The sequence below is a fragment of the Oryctolagus cuniculus genome, chromosome 19 (assembly GCF_051225735.1).
Source record: "Oryctolagus cuniculus isolate XC-2025 breed Fujian yellow rabbit chromosome 19, ASM5122573v1, whole genome shotgun sequence".
Classification (NCBI taxonomy): domain Eukaryota; kingdom Metazoa; phylum Chordata; class Mammalia; order Lagomorpha; family Leporidae; genus Oryctolagus; species Oryctolagus cuniculus.
This window is the reverse complement of record NC_142885.1, coordinates 51,386,308-51,406,904: the sequence shown is the minus strand read 5'-3', so window position 1 is coordinate 51,406,904 and position 20,597 is coordinate 51,386,308. Positions and strand designations below refer to the sequence as shown.

Below are 20,597 nucleotides of genomic sequence, written 5' to 3'. Positions count from 1 at the left end.
CCAGCACTCAGGCCATCTTGGGCTGCTTTGCTAGGCACATGAGTAGGGAGATGGATTGGAAATAGATCAGCTGGGACTCAAGCCAGCACACACAGGGGATGCCAGGGGATGGCTTAACCTACTGTGCCACAACACTGGCCCTTGCTGCTGCCTCTTCTGATAAGGACACAGGTTACACTGGATTAAGTTTCTTTTCTTTTCTTTTCCTTTTTTTTTTTTTTTTTTTTTTTACAGGCAGAGTGGACAGTGAGAGAGAGAGAGAGACAGAGAAAAAGGTCTTCCTTTTGCCGTTGGTTCACCCTCCAATGGCTGCCACGGCCGGCGTACCGTGCTAATCCAAAGGCAGGAGCCAGGTGCTTTTCCTTGTCTCCCATGGGGTGCAGAGCCCAAGTACTTGGGCCATCCTCCACTGCACTCCCTGGCCACAGCAGAGAGCTGTCCTGGAAGAGGGGCAACTGGGACAGAATCCAGCGCCCTGACCAGGACTAGAACCAGGTGTGCTGGCGCCGCAAGGCGGAAGATTAGCCTATTGAGCCGCGGCGCCAGCTGGATTAAGTTTCTATCTAATGATCTCATTTAACCTAGTTATCCCCCCCCTTTTTTTTTTGACAGGCAGAGTTAGACAGTAAGAGAGAGAGACAGAGAGAAAGGTCTTCCTTTTCCGTTAGTTCACCCGCCAAATGGCTGTTACGGCTGGCGCGCTGCGCTGATCCGAAGCCAGGAGCCAGGTGCTTCCTCCTGGTCTCCCATGCAGGTGCAGGGACCCAAGCACTTGGGCCATCCTCCACTGCACTCCCAGGCCACAGCAGAGAGCTGGACTGGAAGAGGAGCAACTGGATAGAATCCGGCACCCCAACCGGCACTAGAACCTGGGGTGCCAGCGCTGCAGGCGGAGGATTAGCCAAGTGAGCTGTGATGCCGGCAGTAACCCCTTTCAATACTCAATCTCCTCATATGGTTACATTAGGGGATATTATTTCAATATTTGAATTTTGAGGTGACACAATTTTAGTCCATAATAGAGATGATGAGTTTTAATGCAGAGGTTTTCCAGTCTCCCATTCTCCATCTGGAACTTAAGGCGTCTGAAAATTCTTTCTGCAAAGATATCACATTGCTCCTCTGTCACTTTTCTACTGGTGGCATTTACAGAACAGCTAGTGATCTTTGATCAGTGGCATCTCAGCACCAAAACGGTGCCAGGTAGAATTCTGATAACAAGTTCAAATGAAGTGATTTTAATAGTTCCAAATCAAGATTAAAAAGAAAAAAAAAAAAGCCTCCTCCTACTTCTACAGTAGCTGCCCCTGCAACCAGAGCATGACTTCAGCCCCTCAGTTTCTAAGGGCCCACCTCTCTCTGATGTCATCTCCACCCACATGGCAGTGCTGCTCATCACTCTGCTCACTCACTTTTTATTTTTTCTTCTTGCCTTGGAAAGGCTAAGCTGGTTCTCTCTGGGAATATTTGCATATGCCCTTCTTTTTGCTTAGAACTCGCTCTAGTCTGAGTTTGTGCTTCCTCGAAAATTCGTGTTGAAACCTGATCTCCATGGTGGTGGTATTAAGAAGTGGAGCTAAGGGGCCAGCATTGTGAGGGCACCACAGCACTGGGGTGGTCTTGAGTCAGCAGGCCAGGTTTTTATTTGCTTATTTATTTTCCAGGTTGCTGTTAAAGTGCTTAGTATTGACATTGAATCACTGTCAGTAGGGGGATCACACATAGGAGAAACATTATGCACCTCTTAAAGCATGGGCAGGAAATAAAGCAAAACACTCAGCTTCATATTGTCCTCACTATGAAGGAGATTTTCTGAAGTTTCGTTTCAGAGGTTCCCAAATGTCAGGCCATTTCTTGGTCTAACATGCAAGCACAGTACTGTTGGTAGTGGAGGGGAGAGAAAGCACAGTTCCTCTGTCCTTAGCCTTAGCCTTTCTGCTCTGAAGATAAAAAATGTGCCTACAACAGCCATCTAAAGGAAGTCTGGTCTCAACAAGGGAGAAGACACAATGCAAGGAAGAAAATATTTTGCAGAGAAAGAGTATAAATCCTAGAGCCCCACAATAGGAGAACAGGCTTATATCAGGATGGTCTTTTTTTCTGACATTGATAAAAATCTCTTGAATTTGCATTGAACTTTTCATATGTGCACCCACTCTGGCTCACTGTTTGTGCACCTGTCTCTTCTGAGCTTGTATTTGTTAGAGTAATTTGAGAAGAATGAAGGAAAGAGAGTTTTGTGTGTTCACGAAGAAGAGAGTACAGTTTTGATAACGGTCTGCTTTTCCTGCTTCTAACACTCAGTATGGACTCCTCAACATGTTCAGATGTTCTGACAGCTGTCAAAGGACTCCTGGCTCTCAGTTGGATATAAGTTTGCTATGGACACAGTCATGCACTTGTTTGCACTCATGTTGAAGATCTAACTCCCTGTGTGATGGTACTTGGAGAGAACATCTTTGGGAGTTAATTGGGATTCAGTGAAGTTCTGAGAGTGGGGCTTGCATGATAGGATTGGTGTCCTTAAAAAAGACTTACTCTCCATCTTGGCCACATCAGGACACTAAGAGACGGTAGCTGTTTGCAAGCCAGAAAGAGAGCCCTCTCAGAACTCTAACATGCTGGCACCCTGACCTCCAACGTCCAGCCTCCAGTGCTATGTGGAAGCTGCCTACACTACAGTATTTGCTGTGGCAGCCTGGGCTAAGACAGAAACCCAAGTCATCAACCATTGGCTGAGTGCCTTCCACCCATCAGCCTATTAGCCTTGGGGAGATGGAGAAAATGCTTCAATCTAGTTTTTCAAAGAACTCATAGTTTAGCAGAAGGGATTGAAAACGGGTCTCTTTATCACATAAAATATTTTCTCTAGTGGCCTCTATTGAAGGATTTTGATTCTCCATTCATTCTGTAAAATGCCATGTAATGGGCTAAATTGTGTCCTCCTATAAAGATAATTCATAAGCGTGCCTGGGTTTGGATCCCAGCTCTGTTTCTGAGTTCAGCTTTTGGTGAATGTGCACCCTGGGAGGCAGCAAGTGATGGCTCAAGTACTTGAGTCCCTGTACCCATGTGGTAGACCTCGATTGAGTTGCCATCTCCTGACTTTGGTCTGGCCCAACCCCAGCTTTGCAGGCATTTGGGGAGTGAACCAGCAGATGGAAGGTCTCTGTTTGTCTGTCTCTGTGTCTCTCTGCCTTTCAAATACATTTTTGAAAAGTTAAATTCCAATTCTATAGGATTTTACGATCAGAATGTTTTTCAGCTATCTTGCAGTTTCCATTCCACTTTCAGGTAACAGAGACAATGATTTAAGAGTGTGATGTGTGCCAGAAAGAAATTACTTTCAGGGACTCAACATAAAGAAAAGGCTTTTTGACCTACATCAAAATACCAATGAATGAATATACATTTCCTGGTTAAGTTAAAATAAAATGTTTAAGGCAGGCATTTTTAAAATAACTTCAAACTGACTTTTTCAATTAATCTGTTATTGGTCCCAACTGTGTGGAACAGGTGCACTCTACTGTAATAATCATTATGGCAATAGTAAAAATAATAGTTCAGTAATACTGAATGCTTATTATGTGCCAGGCATGGTTCTAAGTGTATTTTATGTCTTCATTTATTTCATACGTACAGCAACCCTATGAGGTAAGTAGTATAATGTCCACCATTGTGCTGCCAAACACTGGGAACAACGTGGTGGGAGGGACCTTGAGAATACCAACGGACCAGGTTGGGGTTTGCAGAATTCTGGGCAAGGTTGCCTTTCAGCATCTGCAGAGAATTCGTTCCAGGACTCCTTTCTCTGCAGACAGCAAAATTCATGTGCAAGTCCCTGATCTATGCATTTCATCCTGTATACCTTAAGTCATCTCTAGATTACTTATTGTACCTAATAATAATATGCAAATACTATGCAAATAGTTGTTATACTCCATTGTTTAGGAGAAAATGGCAAGGACAAAATACCTATTTTTTTTCTGTAAAGTTTCCATCTTCACTTGAATCCGCAGATGTGGATATGTGGACTGAGCTACCAAGAATCCTTCTCCCTCGGGTTTAGGGGCTGAGAGTTTTTTTTCATGCAACTTGGAACAAACCAGAAAACAACCTGAAAAAATATGGGTACCTTGTGTTCCTGGAAATTTGGAGAAACATAAGACGTTTATCAACCAGTGTCATTTATAATTCTTGCCTTCATGAAGATTAGAGCAAACTCGGGGTTGACTGAAGAATCACTTATCGCCAATTCTGCCAACCCTGATAGAGAATTGAATCCGTGAATCTGGCCACAGCAGTGGATGTTGCCAAGGTGTGGGATTCGTCTGCTCAACGAGAGTGAGGAACATTAGCTGCAGAGCCAACTCCTTATCTGCAGGGAATATGTTTCCAGACCTGGTGCCCAGTGGGTGCCTGAAACTGTGGGTAGTACTGGATCTCCGTATATACTATGGTTCTTCTGGTCCATACATACCTATGAGAAAGTTTAATTTATAAATTAGCCACAGTGAGAGATTGACAATAACCAACAATAAAATAGAACTAGTATAATAATATAACAAAGGTTTTGTGAATGTGGTCTCGCTCACTTTCAAAATATCTTACTGGACTGCACCATGTTTCTGGACCATGGTTGACTGCATGTCACAGAAACTGTGGACAACAAAACTGCCGATAAGACGGGGACTACAGAGCCTGAGCTTACATTCTGAATTCTTACTCGGCCACCTTGTGATGTTATCAGTTTATTTCACCTGTTTGCATCTAGTGTTCTGAATAATAAAATGGGGAAAGTAATAGTACTTATTTCCTTGGTTGTTGGAGAGATTAAATGAGCTAATGTATTAAGGCACTACAACAGTGCCCGGCAGGAGATTAGTGCTATGTAAGCACTAGCAATCAGCATTCAGCGATTCAGGCAGCACTGACTGATTCCACCACTATTGACTGAGCACTGCTCTGTGGCCAGCACTATGCATCCACCTCAAGTTCACATTTAGAGGTTTCATCTCAGATAGTCTGTTGGCTGTTACCTTGTATTTGAACTATACTTCGAAGTCTCCCAAAGGTGATCTTGTCTAAAGCAAACTTTTTTTTTTTTTTTTTTTTTTTTTTTGGACAGGCAGAGTTAGACAGTGAGAGAGAGAGAGAGAGCACGCGAAAGGTCTTCCTTTTCTGTTGGTTCACGCCCCAAATGGCCGTTACCGGTGGCACGCTGCAGCTGGTGCGCTGCACCTATCTGAAGCCAGGAGCCAGGTACTTCTCCTGGTCTCCCATGGGGTGCAGGGCCCCAGCACTTGGGCCATCCTCCACTGCACTCCTGGGCCACAGCAGAGAGCTAGACTGGAAGAGGAGCAACCGGGACAGAATCCGGCACCCCAACCAGGACTAAAACTAGAACCCGGGGTGCCAGCGCCACAGGCGGAGAATTAGCCAAGTGAGCCTCAGCGCTGGCCTAAAGCAAACTTTTGACATTCATAATGGCTCAGGATGTCACAGGGAGCAGAAATATTAAATATTTATAAAAGTATTTTTTCCTATATTTATTGGAAAAAAGGGGAAATTCCTGAAAAGCAAAAAAAAAAGGCAATAAAAATCACCCATAATTTTACCATTCATGCATAGCAACTATTTACATGTTAATGTCTTTTCTTCAAGGCTTTTTATGCATAGTTTTTTCACATAACTATATCCATTCTTTCTGTGCAATTTTTATCTTGTGCTTTTTTCCCCAGCTACTATCATATCATAAGAGTTTGCTACATTATGCAGTCTTTGTGAATATTGCATTTTATGACTCCATAATGTTCCATGCAAGGATTACAGCATGGATTATTTAACCAAACATTTAAATTTAAAAATTTTGATCTCACTATTGCTTTATCCTGTTGTTTTTACATACCTCTCTATCCAATGTTTTGGGTTGTTTTCTTAAGCTGTGTACTCCAATGTGTAATTACTGGATCAAAGGGTATGACTATTCTAAGGCATTCCATGCACATTTACAAATTACTCTCTTAAAAAGCCTTTGCCAATCTACACTCTGATTTGCAATGTAAGAAAATACTCATTTTGTTACACTTTGGTTAATATGCCCATTATCATTTAAAAGACTAGCTAATTTGAAAGTCATGAAATGTTGTTGTTTTTATTTGCATGGCTTTGATTAGTAGAGATATTGAAAAAAATTTCTATGTTTGTTAAACAGTAGAATTTCCTCTTTGGGGAAATATCAGTTATGTTCTTTTCCTGCTCATCTTTCGGCTTCTCTGTATTTCTTAAAAATTTGTATTAATTCTGTTATATAAATACATGGCTGTTTTTGGTTTTATTTGATTCAAATGCATTTCCTGTTTGTTGTTTTCCTTTTAAGTTTGATTAAGATTTTTATGTACAGAGATTTAAATTTTTGTAATCACATCTGCCCATCTTTTCCTTTGTGATTTTTCATAATCTTTTCTAAATCTAGGCACTCTTTCTCTCCAGAAGCTTGATAAATATTCATTTCTGTTTTCTTATAGTTTGTTTATGCTTTGATTAAAAAAGCAACTCTTTGATCTATCTGGAATTTGTTTCAGTGAATCACATTGGAGAGCATTTTCACATGGATAACCAATTATCCCAGTACAGTTTACTCAATAAGCTTATTTTTTCTCTTCTTTATCGTATAATAAATTTGCAGAAGAACTGGAGTGTAATCTAAGCTCTCTGTTGTGTTGAGTTGAATCCATGTATAACTGTTTAAATCCCTGTATTTGCAAAGTCTTTTAAAATATCTGTTCATGCTGGTCCGTGGGTGGTTCGAGTTTAAGGAAAGCCAACTCTTTGGAATGAGCTACTCTTCGTTTTACTCTTTCTGCTTGACTCATCATAAGGAAGCAGTTCAAAGACAAGCAAGGGTTACCGTGGTTGCAATGAAATCAGCCCAGACACAAAGAAGGACGTATCTCTCAGTGAGCCTTATGTCCTGTAATCAGAGCCCTGACTCCTGAAGATGGTTTTGTGTCCAAATTGTCTGTGCAGTCACCATGACTTCTACGCTTGCTACTCCTTAGGAGGAAGGATGACCTTCTAGGGGGAGGTTTGATGCTCATCCCTGCTATAAGGAATCGTATGGGTCCCTTGGGCGACCAGCAGTTGTCCTCTCACTAACTTTTCTTCCATTTGCCTCCCTCCTATATTTTCTCTTTTCCTCTCCAGCCTGACAAATGCCCAGCCACTGGGGGTAGTCACTGATCTCCTTTCCTTCTCAGAGGATTTCTTTTCTTTCTGATGTTAGGCAGATGCTCCTCCCAAGGTCAAAACCTTATCCTTCAATCCTTTGAGTGTGTTCTTATCTACTTCCTTCCAGACCTGACAATTTTCAGCTTTTGTGACTTCTAATCTTGCTCATGAAATCTCAGGTCCTGCAGGGGGGCGGAACTGAGCTAAATGATGGGGATATAGAGTTGCTGGTGGGGTGGGGGTGGGGGGAACCAAGGAGATGCTATCAAAGAAAACTCCCCAGTCCACCTGAGTGCACTTTCAGATATCCCCAAAGTGCAAGGAGCAAGGGTCAGTGTCCATGCTGTTGTCCATTTATTGTTTTGGAATTTTAGAGTTCAGATTCCCAAAGGGCATGCCTTTCAAAACTCATCAGAAGAAAGCCCAGAAAAATCAGAGCACATCACATCACTGCAGATCAGTGTCAGCAAAGGTGCCCATCAATGGCCTGGTCAGAATTCATGCACTGACCCACTCATTTGTTTGTGCATTTCTGTGGCACGTGCTTGTCAGGGTCCTGCTCCATGGAAGGCATTGTTCTCACTCTAGGAACTTAGGATCCAGTGATGAAATCCACCTAGTCTGCTGGTGGAAGCATGGCAGCCAAATCAGATAGAGGAGACAGATACTCCAGTCTGCTATTTTTCCCTTTTCTCTTTTTGTTGTTCAGCTGTCTGCATTCACACTTATAAATGAAATGTGGAAATCAATTCTGGTTGTGGTTTATCGATCATCAGTAGAGCTACCTTCCTCACAGGCAACACTGTTGGAGACTATGTGGTGATTATGTACTGTGGCTCTTTTATAAATCTGTTTCTACTCATCATTGCCTCCTGACAAGGAATGGTTTCACACACACTGGGAATCTGGATCTGAGGTCTTTTGCTTATAAAACAACCAAACGACAAATAATGTGCAGCAGCTTTCCCCGTGTGGGATCAGAGCAGCAGAGACTCGCAAGGCAATGGTAAAATCTTTGCTTGCAAGGTCATGCACGACGTCAGCTTGCTTGAAAGTGAAGGCGATATCCTAATTCTTTCTCCTAAACCATAATGGGGTCTCCTAGGGCACCCCAAACAGTCTTGCCCAGCTCCAAAGGCTATACTGTAGCTGTTAGTATCTGAAGCAAAGTGGTCTGCAAGGAAATGAAAGAGCCATTACCCTGGACTCGATGGAGCCCCTGCCCAGGGTAAAGGTGTTTGAAGATTAAGACGAGGAGCTTCTGAGATTAGTTGTAAATGCTTTATGGGTTTATTGAAGAGTTGAGGAAATTCTTAACTGTAGGCTACAATCTCTTGACTTCTTTGACTTAAAAATTCTGATTTAGCCAAAGCATATATTGGCTTTTCAGAGTGTTTTGCATATGGTACATCCGCAAAGATTTTTTTTAAAGTGATGCACTGTAACTATGGAGATACCTGAAGTCATCCGCCTTGAGGAAATAATAATTTAAGATGGAAGATGGTTTTGAACAACAAATTTTAATGCAATGGAGACTCGAGATTATTGAGCACATGCTATACTCAGGGCACCGTGCAAAACACTTCATGCTTATTGTCTCATTTAATTCTCACAAAGCCCTATGAAGCAGGTACCAGTACCCCCCCCCCCCCCCGTCTTATGGATGACAAAGATATTGATAGAGGTTCACAAAGCCATGATGGAGCTGTGGTTTAAACTCTGATTTTTGTGATTTAAATGCCCATGTGCACCTGGCTGTATGTGCTAACTCTAGCTTGCTGTACCTGCTGCCCCATAGATATGAATGATGCATTTAGGGAGCAGGACAAGAGAAGGTAGTTGGATCTCTAGGCAAAAGCATTTAGAAAGAATTCCCAGGAAAAGCACTGTTTCTCTTGGCACCTTGAGGGTTTTCACAATCACTGAGCCGTGAGATTCACCAAGCCATGCATTGATATAAAAAAAAATACAAGAACCTGGATGCTGTATCACATCATTTTGCTGCTAGTCTGATTATAACCTGGTGATCCCAGGTAACTGCAGTTCATCTGTCTCCTTGGGCACCTTCAGTCTCTCTGAGAGGAGAACTTAGCTGCTCCTTTTATCGCCTCTTCCCTGATTAGTGCCTGAGACCTCTCGTGATCACAGACTTCCCACCTGAGCTGTGTTTCCCCTGGCTTCAAATCTGTGGCTACTTCATGCTGCATGGCGCTGACTTAGAGCTGAACTTACTTTTGAGCTTTTTTTTTTTTTTAAGATTTATTTATTTATTTGAAAGTGAGTTACACAGAGAGGAGAGGCAGAGAGTGAGAGAGGTCTTCCATCCGATGGTTCACCCCCCAATTGGCTTCAATGGCCGGAACTGGGCCGGTCTGAAGCCAGGAGCCCTGAGCTTCCTCTGGGTCTCCCACGTGGGTGCAGGGAGGGGCCCAAGGACTTGGGCCATTTTCTACTGCTTTCCAAGGCTATCGCAGAGAGCTGAATCAGAAGAGGAGTAGCCAGGACTGGAACCGACGCCCATGTGGGATGCCAGCGCTTCAGGCCAGGGCGTTAACCTGCTGAGCCACAGCGCCAGCCCCTGAACTTACTTTTGTTACTGACATTTAACTGGAAAACACCCAGACAATTTGGCCAGGTCTGCAGTCAGCTCCCCCTGCAATCCCACCAGCCTGGGCACCAGTTCAGGGGCTCCATCACGTCCAAGATCATGGTCCTTTCATTCCCCTCCCCTGTGCACATCACTTTGCTTCTGGTACCAACCCTGGAACTGGGCGAGAGGGTTTGGGGTGCCTTAGAGGGTCCATTATGGTTCTTCCCTGACTACATCCTCCTCCCACCCCCAAGATGAAGGGTTGTAATGCCTTAGAGAACTCACATCTCTGGGGACAGTGCCCTCCCTAGTCACGCTGTGCTCACTAGAATCCTGAAATTCTTTGGCTGGATGGCCCCATCCTCTCTTTCAGCTCCCACAGAAGCCTCTCTTGTGTTTCTCTTGGACAGGGTGGACTCTGCTGGCATGTGCTTTCCCAGGTTTGAGGACTGCTCAAGGGACAGTTGTATGGGAGAAGTGTGGACAGAGCTTGGGCATGCAGACCAGAGTGTCCACATACTCTTTTTTTTTTTCATTTAATTTTTAACTTTTATTTAATAAATATATATTTCCAAAGTACAACTTTTGGATTATAGTGGCTCCCCCCCCCCATAACTACCCTCCCACCTGCAACTATCCCATCTCCCACTCCCTCTCCCATCCCATTCTTCATCAAGATTCATTTTCAATTATCTTTATATACAGAAGAGGTCCCAAAACAACCCTACTTTGGGGAGGCTCTGCTTCCATTCACATGGCATGCCTGTGACTACTTGTTCAGATGTTTTCAGTGCGAAGTGATTTTTACACTACTTCAGTGGGCTGGTAATCCCATCATATATGTATCAAGTGAGGAGACAAAAGCATTTCATTTAACAGCCAATAGCTCCATTTTCATTTGATCACTATTATTCATGTGGTATTTGGGCCTCATAAATATTAAGAGTGAGCTTGACAACACTATGGTTATCTTCCACAAAGGGAACCAGATCAGGCCAGTTTTGTTTTCTACCCAGGAAAAATGCTACATGGTACATGTCTTGCCAAGGTGATGATGCTAGTGGAGGCTGCATCCAAGGATGTCTGCTGATATCCAGAAGCCAATTGCTAAATATTAGTGACTTGTGCCACTTACAGATTACAACATCCTAGATGCTCTTCTCCTCTGTGCATTCAAGAGCCACCCTTTGGGAGCTCATAAGATAAGGGAAGGATTTACTGCCTGGTATACACGGAAAGGACCACATATCAAGAGGGCAGGGAAATCTACCTCTGAAAAATCACCTCCTCTCACATTGTACCGTGAATCCCTACCATAAAACAGACACTGTACAAATCACCTTCATACATAGACCAGGACTTATGGAATATGTTGGGTGGCATATCGCTCTTCTTTTTTCATTCAGTCTCTTGGAAACAGCTCCCTTGATATCCTGTATCTCTATCAGTTTGCCTTTGTTAAGAGATACTGTAGTGGTTATACACTACTACATGACAGATCATCCCAAAACATAGTGACTTAGACAATAGCATGTAGGATACAGAAAACGGGATCTGTGTACCCAGTGGAATACTATTCAGCCTTAACAAAGAAGCAAGTCCAGTCTTTTGTGGCAATATGGATAAGTGTGAAGGATATTATGTGAAGTGAAATAAGCCAGGCACAGAAACAGATACTTCATGAAACCACTTTTGTGGGCAATCTAAAAAAGTTGAAATCAGAGAAACAGAAAGAAAAGTGATAGTTACAAAAAGCTAGGGTGTAGAAACACTGGAGAGATGTTGGTCCCAGGACACACAATTTCATTTAGGACGAATAAGTTCAAGAGGTCTATTGTACATGATGGTGACTACTGTTAATAACAACATACTGTATACTTGAAAGTTGCCAACAGAGTAGATTGTAAGTGTTCTCACCCCAACAGTGATAGGTATGTGAGTTAATGCATATTAAAAAGCTTGATTTAACCCTTCCACAATGTAAACATACATTGATCAGATCGTCATGTTGTATACCATAAATATATGAGGGACCTTCAAAACATTTGTAAAAAATAGAATTAAAAATTAATTTTGGTGCAAAAACTTTGAAATCCATGCACACAAGAAATCTTTTAAAACTCAATGGAAAATACATACCATGAAAAATCTTCATTGGATTTCAAAATCTTTTTTGCAAAAAAATTTAACTTTTAATTTCATATTTCATAAGCTATTTATGTACCTTCATTTATAATTTTTAAGACTTATTTATTTATTTGCAAATCAGAATCACAGAGAGAGAGAAGGAGAGACAGAGAAATAGATCGTCCACCTGCTGGTTTACTTCCCAAATGGCTGCAGTGGCCAGGCCTGGGCCAGGCCAAAGCCAGGAACCAGGAGACTCATTCAGGTCTCTCACTTGGGACAGGGATACAAGTTCTTGGACCATCTTGTGCTGCTTTCCCAGGCACGTCAGCAGGGAGCTGGATTGAAAGTGGAACAGCCGGGACTCGAACTCCCCATTTAGGATGACAGCATCACAGGAGGCAGCTTAACCCACTACACCACAGCCCTGGCTCCATAATTTTTACTTATCAACTAAAAAATTTAGAAATAAAACAACAAGAACAACACATAAATATGTGGCATTTATCATGTTAGGGTGTCTGCGGTCAGAATCTGGGTGTAGCTTAGCTGGGTCCTCTTACAAGGCTACAGTTAAGATGTCCGCTGGGGCCACAGTTACTGTAGGGCTCTGCTGGAGAGGGGTCCTCTGCTGAGCTCACTTACGTGTTGTTGTTGGGATTTATTACCTTGTAGCTACTGGATGAGGACTTGAGTTCCTCTCTCTCTCTTTCCTTCCAACACTGCATCACCCTACCCAGATTAATATGTTGGAGCCCTAACTGTACTGTGTGACGGTATTTGGAAACAGAACTGATAAGAAGGTAATCAAGATTAAATGAGGTCATCATGGGGGGCCCCTGACCTAACAGGATCAGTGTCCTTAGAAGAAGAGACACCAGAGCAAATGTCTTCTCTCTCCTTCTCTCTCTCTCTCTCTCTCTCTCTCTCTCTCTCTCTCTCTTATACAAAAAGGAAAGACCATGGAAGGCTACAGCAAGAAGATGGCCATCTGTCTACAATCCAGGAAGAGAGCACCGAATTGGCCTAAACCTTAATCTTAGATTTCGAACTTAACAAATTTCTGTAGTTTAAGGCACCCGATCTATGCTATTTTATTGTGGTAGCCCAAGTAGATAAATATGAGCAGCAGTGGAAAACTAAGAGTTACATCCCATTATTTTCACTGTATTCTATTCATTAAAGATACAGGCATCCTTTGGTATCTGCAGAGGACTGGTTCCAGGATCCCCCAACCTGTGGATAAAGTCCAAACTCTGAGGATGTTCAAGCCCCATGTGTAAAGTGGTATTGTATTTGCATATAACCTTTGAGTATCCTCTCATATACTTCAAATAACCTCCAGATTACTTGTAATACCTAGAATTATATAAATTTTATATAAATAGTTGTGTTGTTCTTAGGGAATAATGACTATAAAAAAAGTGTATATGTTCTGTACAGATGGCATTTGTGAAAGGTATTTCCATGTTGGCTATCTCTGGGCTGACCCCAAATATAGGGACTGAACATTACTAGGTTCAGCCTGTTCTCAAAGGGAGAGGAGTTAACATAAGTTCAAGGCACCAGGAGATGGGGAATCTTGGGGGATGTCTTAGAAGTCTGCCTACCAGAGATATATATAACAACAATGTCATTTAGCACATATGCCAGACAGGAAGGGGGTGAACTGCTCATGGACACAGAATTTGAGGGTGGTGGTAATTCTAGACTGCAAAACCCCCTACACCATAGGCAGCTGTGGGATTATTTACTCTATTTCTCAAGTGAGCCTGGGAAAGCTTGGAGCAACCTGTCTTTAGCTGGGTGTAATTTGGCACAGTTTCAACTCTCATCTGGTAGATGGCCTTGAGCAAACTACGTATCTGTTCTAAGCCCTTGTTTTCTTGTGTGTGAAATGGGTATGAGAAGAACATTTTACTCACAGCATCATTAAAAGGAATAAAGGTGCTCATGCATGTCAACATGGAAACACTATGCCTAGCATATGGTAAATACTTCATAAATATTAGTTGTCATTACTGTCATCTTCAAATCTCTTGGATTACCCAGAATGCCACAGATGGGTGTTGATATTTGCTCTTCATTGGAGAAAAGAGTTCATCTCACTGACATACTTTGTTTCATAGCCTACCCTGTGAGACAGGCATTTCTCACCCCTAAATTGCAAGAAACCAAACTAACTTGGGATGCTAAAGGAATTGTATCATACAACAGTTTAGCCAGGAAGCCAGGATTCAAACCCAGATTCCTTGACTAAATCCCGTTGCTTTCCATTCTCCTGAGCTCCTGGGCGTTTAATGTGGCCCAAGACGTCAGCATCACTGGCCTGATACCAAGGTCCCATAAAAGATCTCGTTTTCTTTCCATGGAGAGCATTTTGGGTTCACACAGAGCTTTTCCTCCTTCCAAGATCCCCACAGGACCAGGACAACTGAAATCATGGAAATGTCTACCATTCCTCATGTTCTTCCTTTTTAAATCCTACTGCTTTGACTGAAAAAAGCCAGATCTACCTTACACATTCTCCATGGCTCTCTGTGAGAGATGGGGAGGGTGGATAGGAAGCCAGTGGGCTCCCAGATCATCGTCTCTGTTTGTTCACCTATGACTCAGGACTGTGTGTCTGAGGCTGGATCCACTGTGGGAGTGAGAGGGGCTGGGCGTACATCCCACCAGCCCCACTGATGCGGCTGGGCCTCTGCAGGTGCATTAGGGTTGTAGTCCAATAAGGAATTACCTGGTGCTGGTGCTTTCCGCTGAGAATCACTGTGCTGCAGGGCCTCTGAAAGTGTTTCAATTCCTATTCAGTCTGTTCTGTGGGTGCCTCCATGTAATGTGTGCTTTAGCCTGGCCTGTAAGAGTGCTCTCCCCATCCTGCAGTCTGGCTACTCACCTGAATTTGAATACTAAAGGTAGCAGGACTGGAACCCTGGAAGAGGGACCAGGCCATCAACAACCCCCTCACACACATGGAGAAGGAGCTGGCTATCTTTGGCTCCCTGTCTCTGGACAGGCACACTTCTGCCTTTCCTTATATTGCAAATTGGATCTCTCAGAGGCCTCCCACCAACTGGTTCAACCTGTCCCAGTTCTGGAGAAGGCTTCCTCAGGAGCACAGAGTTTATAAATAGTCTCCACCCCCAGGACCAGAGAGACCAGTGAGGATCAGAAGGCATTCACATTCTCAGCAAATAGGGCCAACACAATGGCTGGGCCTCTGGCCACCTCCCCAAGTCCTTGCTCCTTCCCAGCCTTTATTGCTAAAGATCAGACACCTGTGATTGCATTCAGAGGTCCAGTGGAGCCCTGGACGCCCACGAAGTCTCACAGATGATACTTCTGGAATCTGGGGCTTCTGTTAGTCCATTGTCTGTGATTTGCAAAAGAATGGGCATTTACTTGGCTTATGTTTCTGGAGGCTAGGAAGTCCAGTAGCCTAGCCCGGCATCTGGTTGGCATCTGGTGAGGGCCATCTTGCTGCATCATAACATGGTGGGGATATCGCATGGTGACACAGAGCAAGCTGCTAGCTTGGGTCTCTCTTCCACTTCTTATGAAGCCACTAATGCCCTCAAGGGGACCTCACCCCCATGACTTGGTCTAATCCTGATCACTTCCCCCCTTACAGAGGCTCTCCCTCCAAATATCATTAACAAATGCATTGAGGACTTATAATCCAACACATGAACTTGAGGACCACATTCAAGCCATAGCAGGACTCCTACCAATGCTTATTTAGTTCAAGCATCTGGGCCTTAGCTTGATTGGCCATGCTGTCAGGATCCCCAAGACCCTGCTTCATACCCTGAACCCAACTTGAGCCTCCAACTCAACCCCAACCTAAGTTTCTAGAGCACTCAGACAGATTTAAATCCTCAGAATCTGGATCAACAAGGAGGAACAGAAAACCTAGAGCAGGCATGGTAGAAGGCTGAGACAGTGCTGGGAAGTCAGGCTGGCCACTGTCCAGAGAGGGACATGCTCAGACTTGGCCTCACCTCTCAGGACCCAGTAGGAGCCAATGCTTCCGGCCACACAGGTCCTGGCAGTGGGGGACCTGGAGAAAGATTCATTCTTTATATCACTGGCCATCACTGGGGTTAAATATATAGTTTGGCCCTCTGGCTGCACACTGGAACTACTTAGGGAGTTTTGAAATTGGAGATACCCGGTCCTCAAACCTGGAGATGATGACCTGATGGATTTGAAGTAGAGCCTGAACACTTTTGAAGAATCTCTCCTGAAAATGTATAGGTGCAATCTGATTTTTATTTCAAAATTTATTTATTTAATTATTTGAAAGGCAGAGTGATGAGGGTGGGGGGAAGCAGAGATTCTCTCTCTCTCTCTCTTTTTTTTTTTTTTTTTTGGCCAGGCAGAGTTAGACACTGAGAGAGAGAGACAGAGAGTTATAGACAGACAGAGAGACAGAAAGAAAGATCTTCCTTCCATTGGTTTACTCCCCTAATTACTGCCACAGTTGGCACTGTGCCTATCCAAAGCCAAGAGCCAGGTACTTCCTCCTGGTCTCCCATGTGAGTGCAGGGACCCAAGTACTTGGGCCATCCTCCACTGCCCTCCCGGGCCACAACAGAGAGCTGGACTGGAAGAGGAGCAACCAGGACTACTACCCAGTGCCCCAACCAGGACTAGAACCCGGGTGCCGGTGCCGCAGGCAAAGGATTAGCCTAGTGAGCCACGGTGCCGGCCAGAGAGAACTCTTATCTACTGGCTCACTCCCCCAGATGGCTGCAATATCTGGGGCTAGGCCAAGCTGAACTTGGCTAAGAACTCAGTCTGAGTGGCAGAGACACAAGTACTTGGACCACCTTGTGTTGCTTTCCCAGGTGCGTTAGCAGGGAGCTGGATCAGCAGTGGAGCAGCTGGAACTAGCATCAGCACTCTAATGTGGAAGTCACCAGCAGCAGCTTAACTCATTTCACCACAGCACTGGCTCCATGGGTATAGTTAAGAGAATGGGATTTAGGACCAAGAAAGTTGAGGGCTCTGGTACCGACATGGTACTGGGATTTGAGAAAAGAAATCACAGACCCAGTCATAGAAACAAGGCCACACTAGTGGCCAACTCCCACCCACTGACAGGCTGAGCTTCCTAGAAGATCTCCGTAAGATGGCCCTGGTGAGTTTTCAGGGGGACACTTGGACTAAACTGGGTTTAGGAATAGTAGACCCCACTGGTCACACCTGGATGAGTCAGTGGCTGACTTTTGGGTGACATCACTATTCCCAGTAAAATTACCTCCTCGATATTATCCACTGACATAAAACCCTTTCAGAAGTCTCCTTTAAATTGATACAGTAAGAACAGGATATAGACTTGGGATTTGAGGAAGAGAAAATGAACCTTTTAAGGCCCTCCTTCTTGGAGTGAAATGGGCCAGATACATTCTTTCTACAAAGTTATGCAGGAAAGGAAACCAGCTGAACATAAACCCTGCAACTAATGGCGCTGTGCAGAAAGGGGATTGAGCTTGGAATGGGGTGTAGGAGGTAAGCAGTGCTAATGGCCAAACAGTGATCAATTAGCTTGTGGAGTTGAGCAACTATCAGGTTTGCTACCGACCTTATCCAAGTGAGAGCTCTTTGGGGACAGCCGATGGCTGTCAGTCCTTGGAATAAAGCTGTGTGAGGCTGCTCATGCCTTTGGCCGGTTTCAATGAGCAGATGTTGCCTGACTGTAGCTCAGCCTCATTTCCATACAAGCAGCCAGACCCTGCCCCAGGCAGCCTCCGAGGAGGGGCTCTGCTCCCTCCGAATTCACTGAGTCTTGGTTCCAGGTGAAGTTGGATGGAGGCTGCAGGGGACGCTTCTGAAACTTCTCTTTGGGAAAGGAATAAATAAATGACCGAATGCTGCACTTTCCACCTTGCTAGCAGTTTTCTATCACAGCCTTGCAGAGACACTGTAAAGAATCGTATACTCATTCGTGTGAAATACTTATCAAGTGCCTGCTTTGAGTAGAGGACTTTTGCAGTACTGGGATGGAGAAGTGAGCACAACACACAAGCTTCTTGCTTTCAGGGTGCTTGTAGTCTAGAGGGAGACCAAAAGCAGGCAAGTATACCAATAAATAAATAAAATTTCAGTTAAACATAAAAGCTATGAGGAAAACCATATAGGTTGACCTGAGAGCCAGAAAGTCAGCACAAGCAACAAAAGAAAAAAGAAATACATTGGACTTGACTTTATCAAAATTAAATTTCTTTGTGTTGCCATGGAAGTGATGTGGTGAAAGGACAAACAAGCCGTTTCTTAAAAAAGGGACGGGGGGCAAGGATCTAGATAGGTATTACTATAAAGAAAATAAACAAATGGCCAATAAACATATGGAAAGTGCTCAATATCTTAATACCAGTCAAATATGTTGAACACTACAATAAGATACCATTTCATATCCATTAGGATGACTCTGATGAAAAAGATAGATTATGACAAGCATGGGCAAAGCTATAGAGAAACTGGAGCCTTTATACACTGCTGTTGAGCATGTAAAAATGATGCAACCACTTTGGAAGACAATCTGGAAGCTCCCAAACCTTAGACAGAGAATTGCCATATGACTCAGCAGGTCCACTCCCAGGTACATACTCAAGAGGAATTAAACATATGTCCACACAGAAAACTGTATGTGCACACTCATAACAGCATTATCTATAGTAGTCAAAAACAGAAACAAGCAGATGTTCATCAACTGATGAGTAGGTAAATAAAATGTGGTGTATCCATACAGTGGAATATTGTTTGGCAATAAAAAGTCATGGATTGCTGATACCTGCAGCAACACGGGGAAATCGTGAAAACATTATGCTCCGTGAAAGGAGCCATTCATAAAGGATCACAGTATATGATGATTTCATTTATATGAATGTCCAGAGAAGCAAATCTATACAAATAAGGAATAGATTAATGCTTTACTAGAGATGAAGGTAGGGGAAGGAAGGGAATACTAACCAATTTGAATTTGGAAGGGGAGCAATAAAAATGTTCTAAAATTATGGTGATGGTTGCATAACTTTGTGAATGCAGTAAAAACCATCAAAGTATATACTTTAAATGGGTTCACTGTATATATGTGAATTATACTTCCATAAAAATATAGAAGGAGGAGGAAAAAAGAAGAAGAGGAAGGAGGAGGAGGAGCAGAAAGGGCATCTCCTACCATCAGCCATAGATGGATTAAGAATTTAAAGGAAGATTTCCATTCAGAGAGAAGAAATGATGCACCTTCCCTAGCTTTTCTGATACTTTATGGTGTAATAAAGAGAACCGTGAATTTGGGAATCAGGCATATCATGATTTGAATATCATCTCCACTGTTTAGAACTGCTGTCTTCCTTTAAAGTTTGTCAGACTTGCATTGTTTGAGAATATGTGCTAGACATTGTGCTAATAGGTTCAGATGCATTAACTGTCATCTTTGTAAATGTCTATGGAGAAGGTGATACCATCCTCCTTCCTTAGGAAGCTCTGACTCTAAGAACCTTAATCACTATACTCTGCTGAAGAAATGCCCTGGGAGAAGCACTCCACTTCTTTGGCTCTGAAGTTTTTCATTAATGAAATGGAGATAATATCTTCACACAATGGTCCTGTAGATTGAGAACCCATGTGTGCTCAGCACTGTGCTTAGAATTACTTAAAAATTTTATATAGTTATTTCATATTAATGTCACATTCGATTGTGAGCATTTTTTTTGTTAAATGGCAATGATTTTCATGTGCTTTTTTTTTTTTTTTTTTTTTTGACAGGCAGAGTGGACAGTGAGAGAGAGAGACAGAGAGAAAGGTCTTCCTTTGCCGTTGGTTCACCCTCCAATGGCCGCCGCGGCTGGCGCGCTGCGGCCGGCGCACCGCGCTGATCCGATGGCAGGAGCCAGGAGCCAGGTGCTTTTCCTGGTCTCCCATGGGGTGCAGGGCCCAAGCACCTGGGCCATCCTCCACTGCACTCCCTGGCCACAGCAGAGAGCTGGCCTGGAAGAGGGGCAACCGGGACAGAATCTGGCGCCCCGACCGGGACTAGAACCCGGTGTGCCGGCGCCGCTAGGCGGAGGATTAGCCTAGTGAGCCGCAGCGCCGGCCTTTTCATGTGCCTTTTAAATGTTAACCTTGTGATACATAAAAATTGTGGTTAGTTGTATTTCTAGTAGGTTGATGGCTCCCAAAAGATATGTCCAAGCCCTAATATCCAGATGCTGTGAATGTTACTTTATTTGGAAAAAGGATCTTTGCAGATGTAATTAAGATAAATACTTTTCATTGAGATCATCCTTCATTATCTGTGTGAGACTCAAATCCAGTGATAAATATTGTTTTTAGAGACAGAAGAGGAGAAGACATGGACACAGAGGAGAAATCCATGTGGAAACAGAAGCAGAGGTCGGATTTTATGCCATTGTGGTCCAGGGAATGCTGATGGCCACTGGAAGCTGGAAGAGGAAAGGATTAGAGCTTGACTCAGTCAACACCTGTATCTCTGACTTTTGGCCTCCAGAATTATGAGACAATAAATTTCTGTTGTTTTAAGCCGCTAAGTTTATCGTGACATGTTATGGCAGCCACAAAAAACTAATACTGAGATACACTATTGTTCCATTCATTATGGACATGTTTTCTCTTACTGGATTGA

General features: G+C 43.5%; 1 long non-coding RNA gene across 3 annotated transcripts in view; it reads left to right on the top strand.

Annotated features, from left to right (window-relative positions):
- The window catches only part of LOC149120593 (uncharacterized), a 258,624-nt gene extending 238,149 nt beyond the window's left edge, over positions 1–20,475 (top strand). For all 3 annotated transcript variants that reach the window (XR_016226350.1, XR_016226349.1, XR_016226352.1), the window contains one exon: positions 20,288–20,475. This is a non-coding gene — a long non-coding RNA (uncharacterized LOC149120593). The remainder of the gene's footprint in view (positions 1–20,287) is intronic.
- Positions 20,476–20,597: the final 122 nt, after the last annotated feature.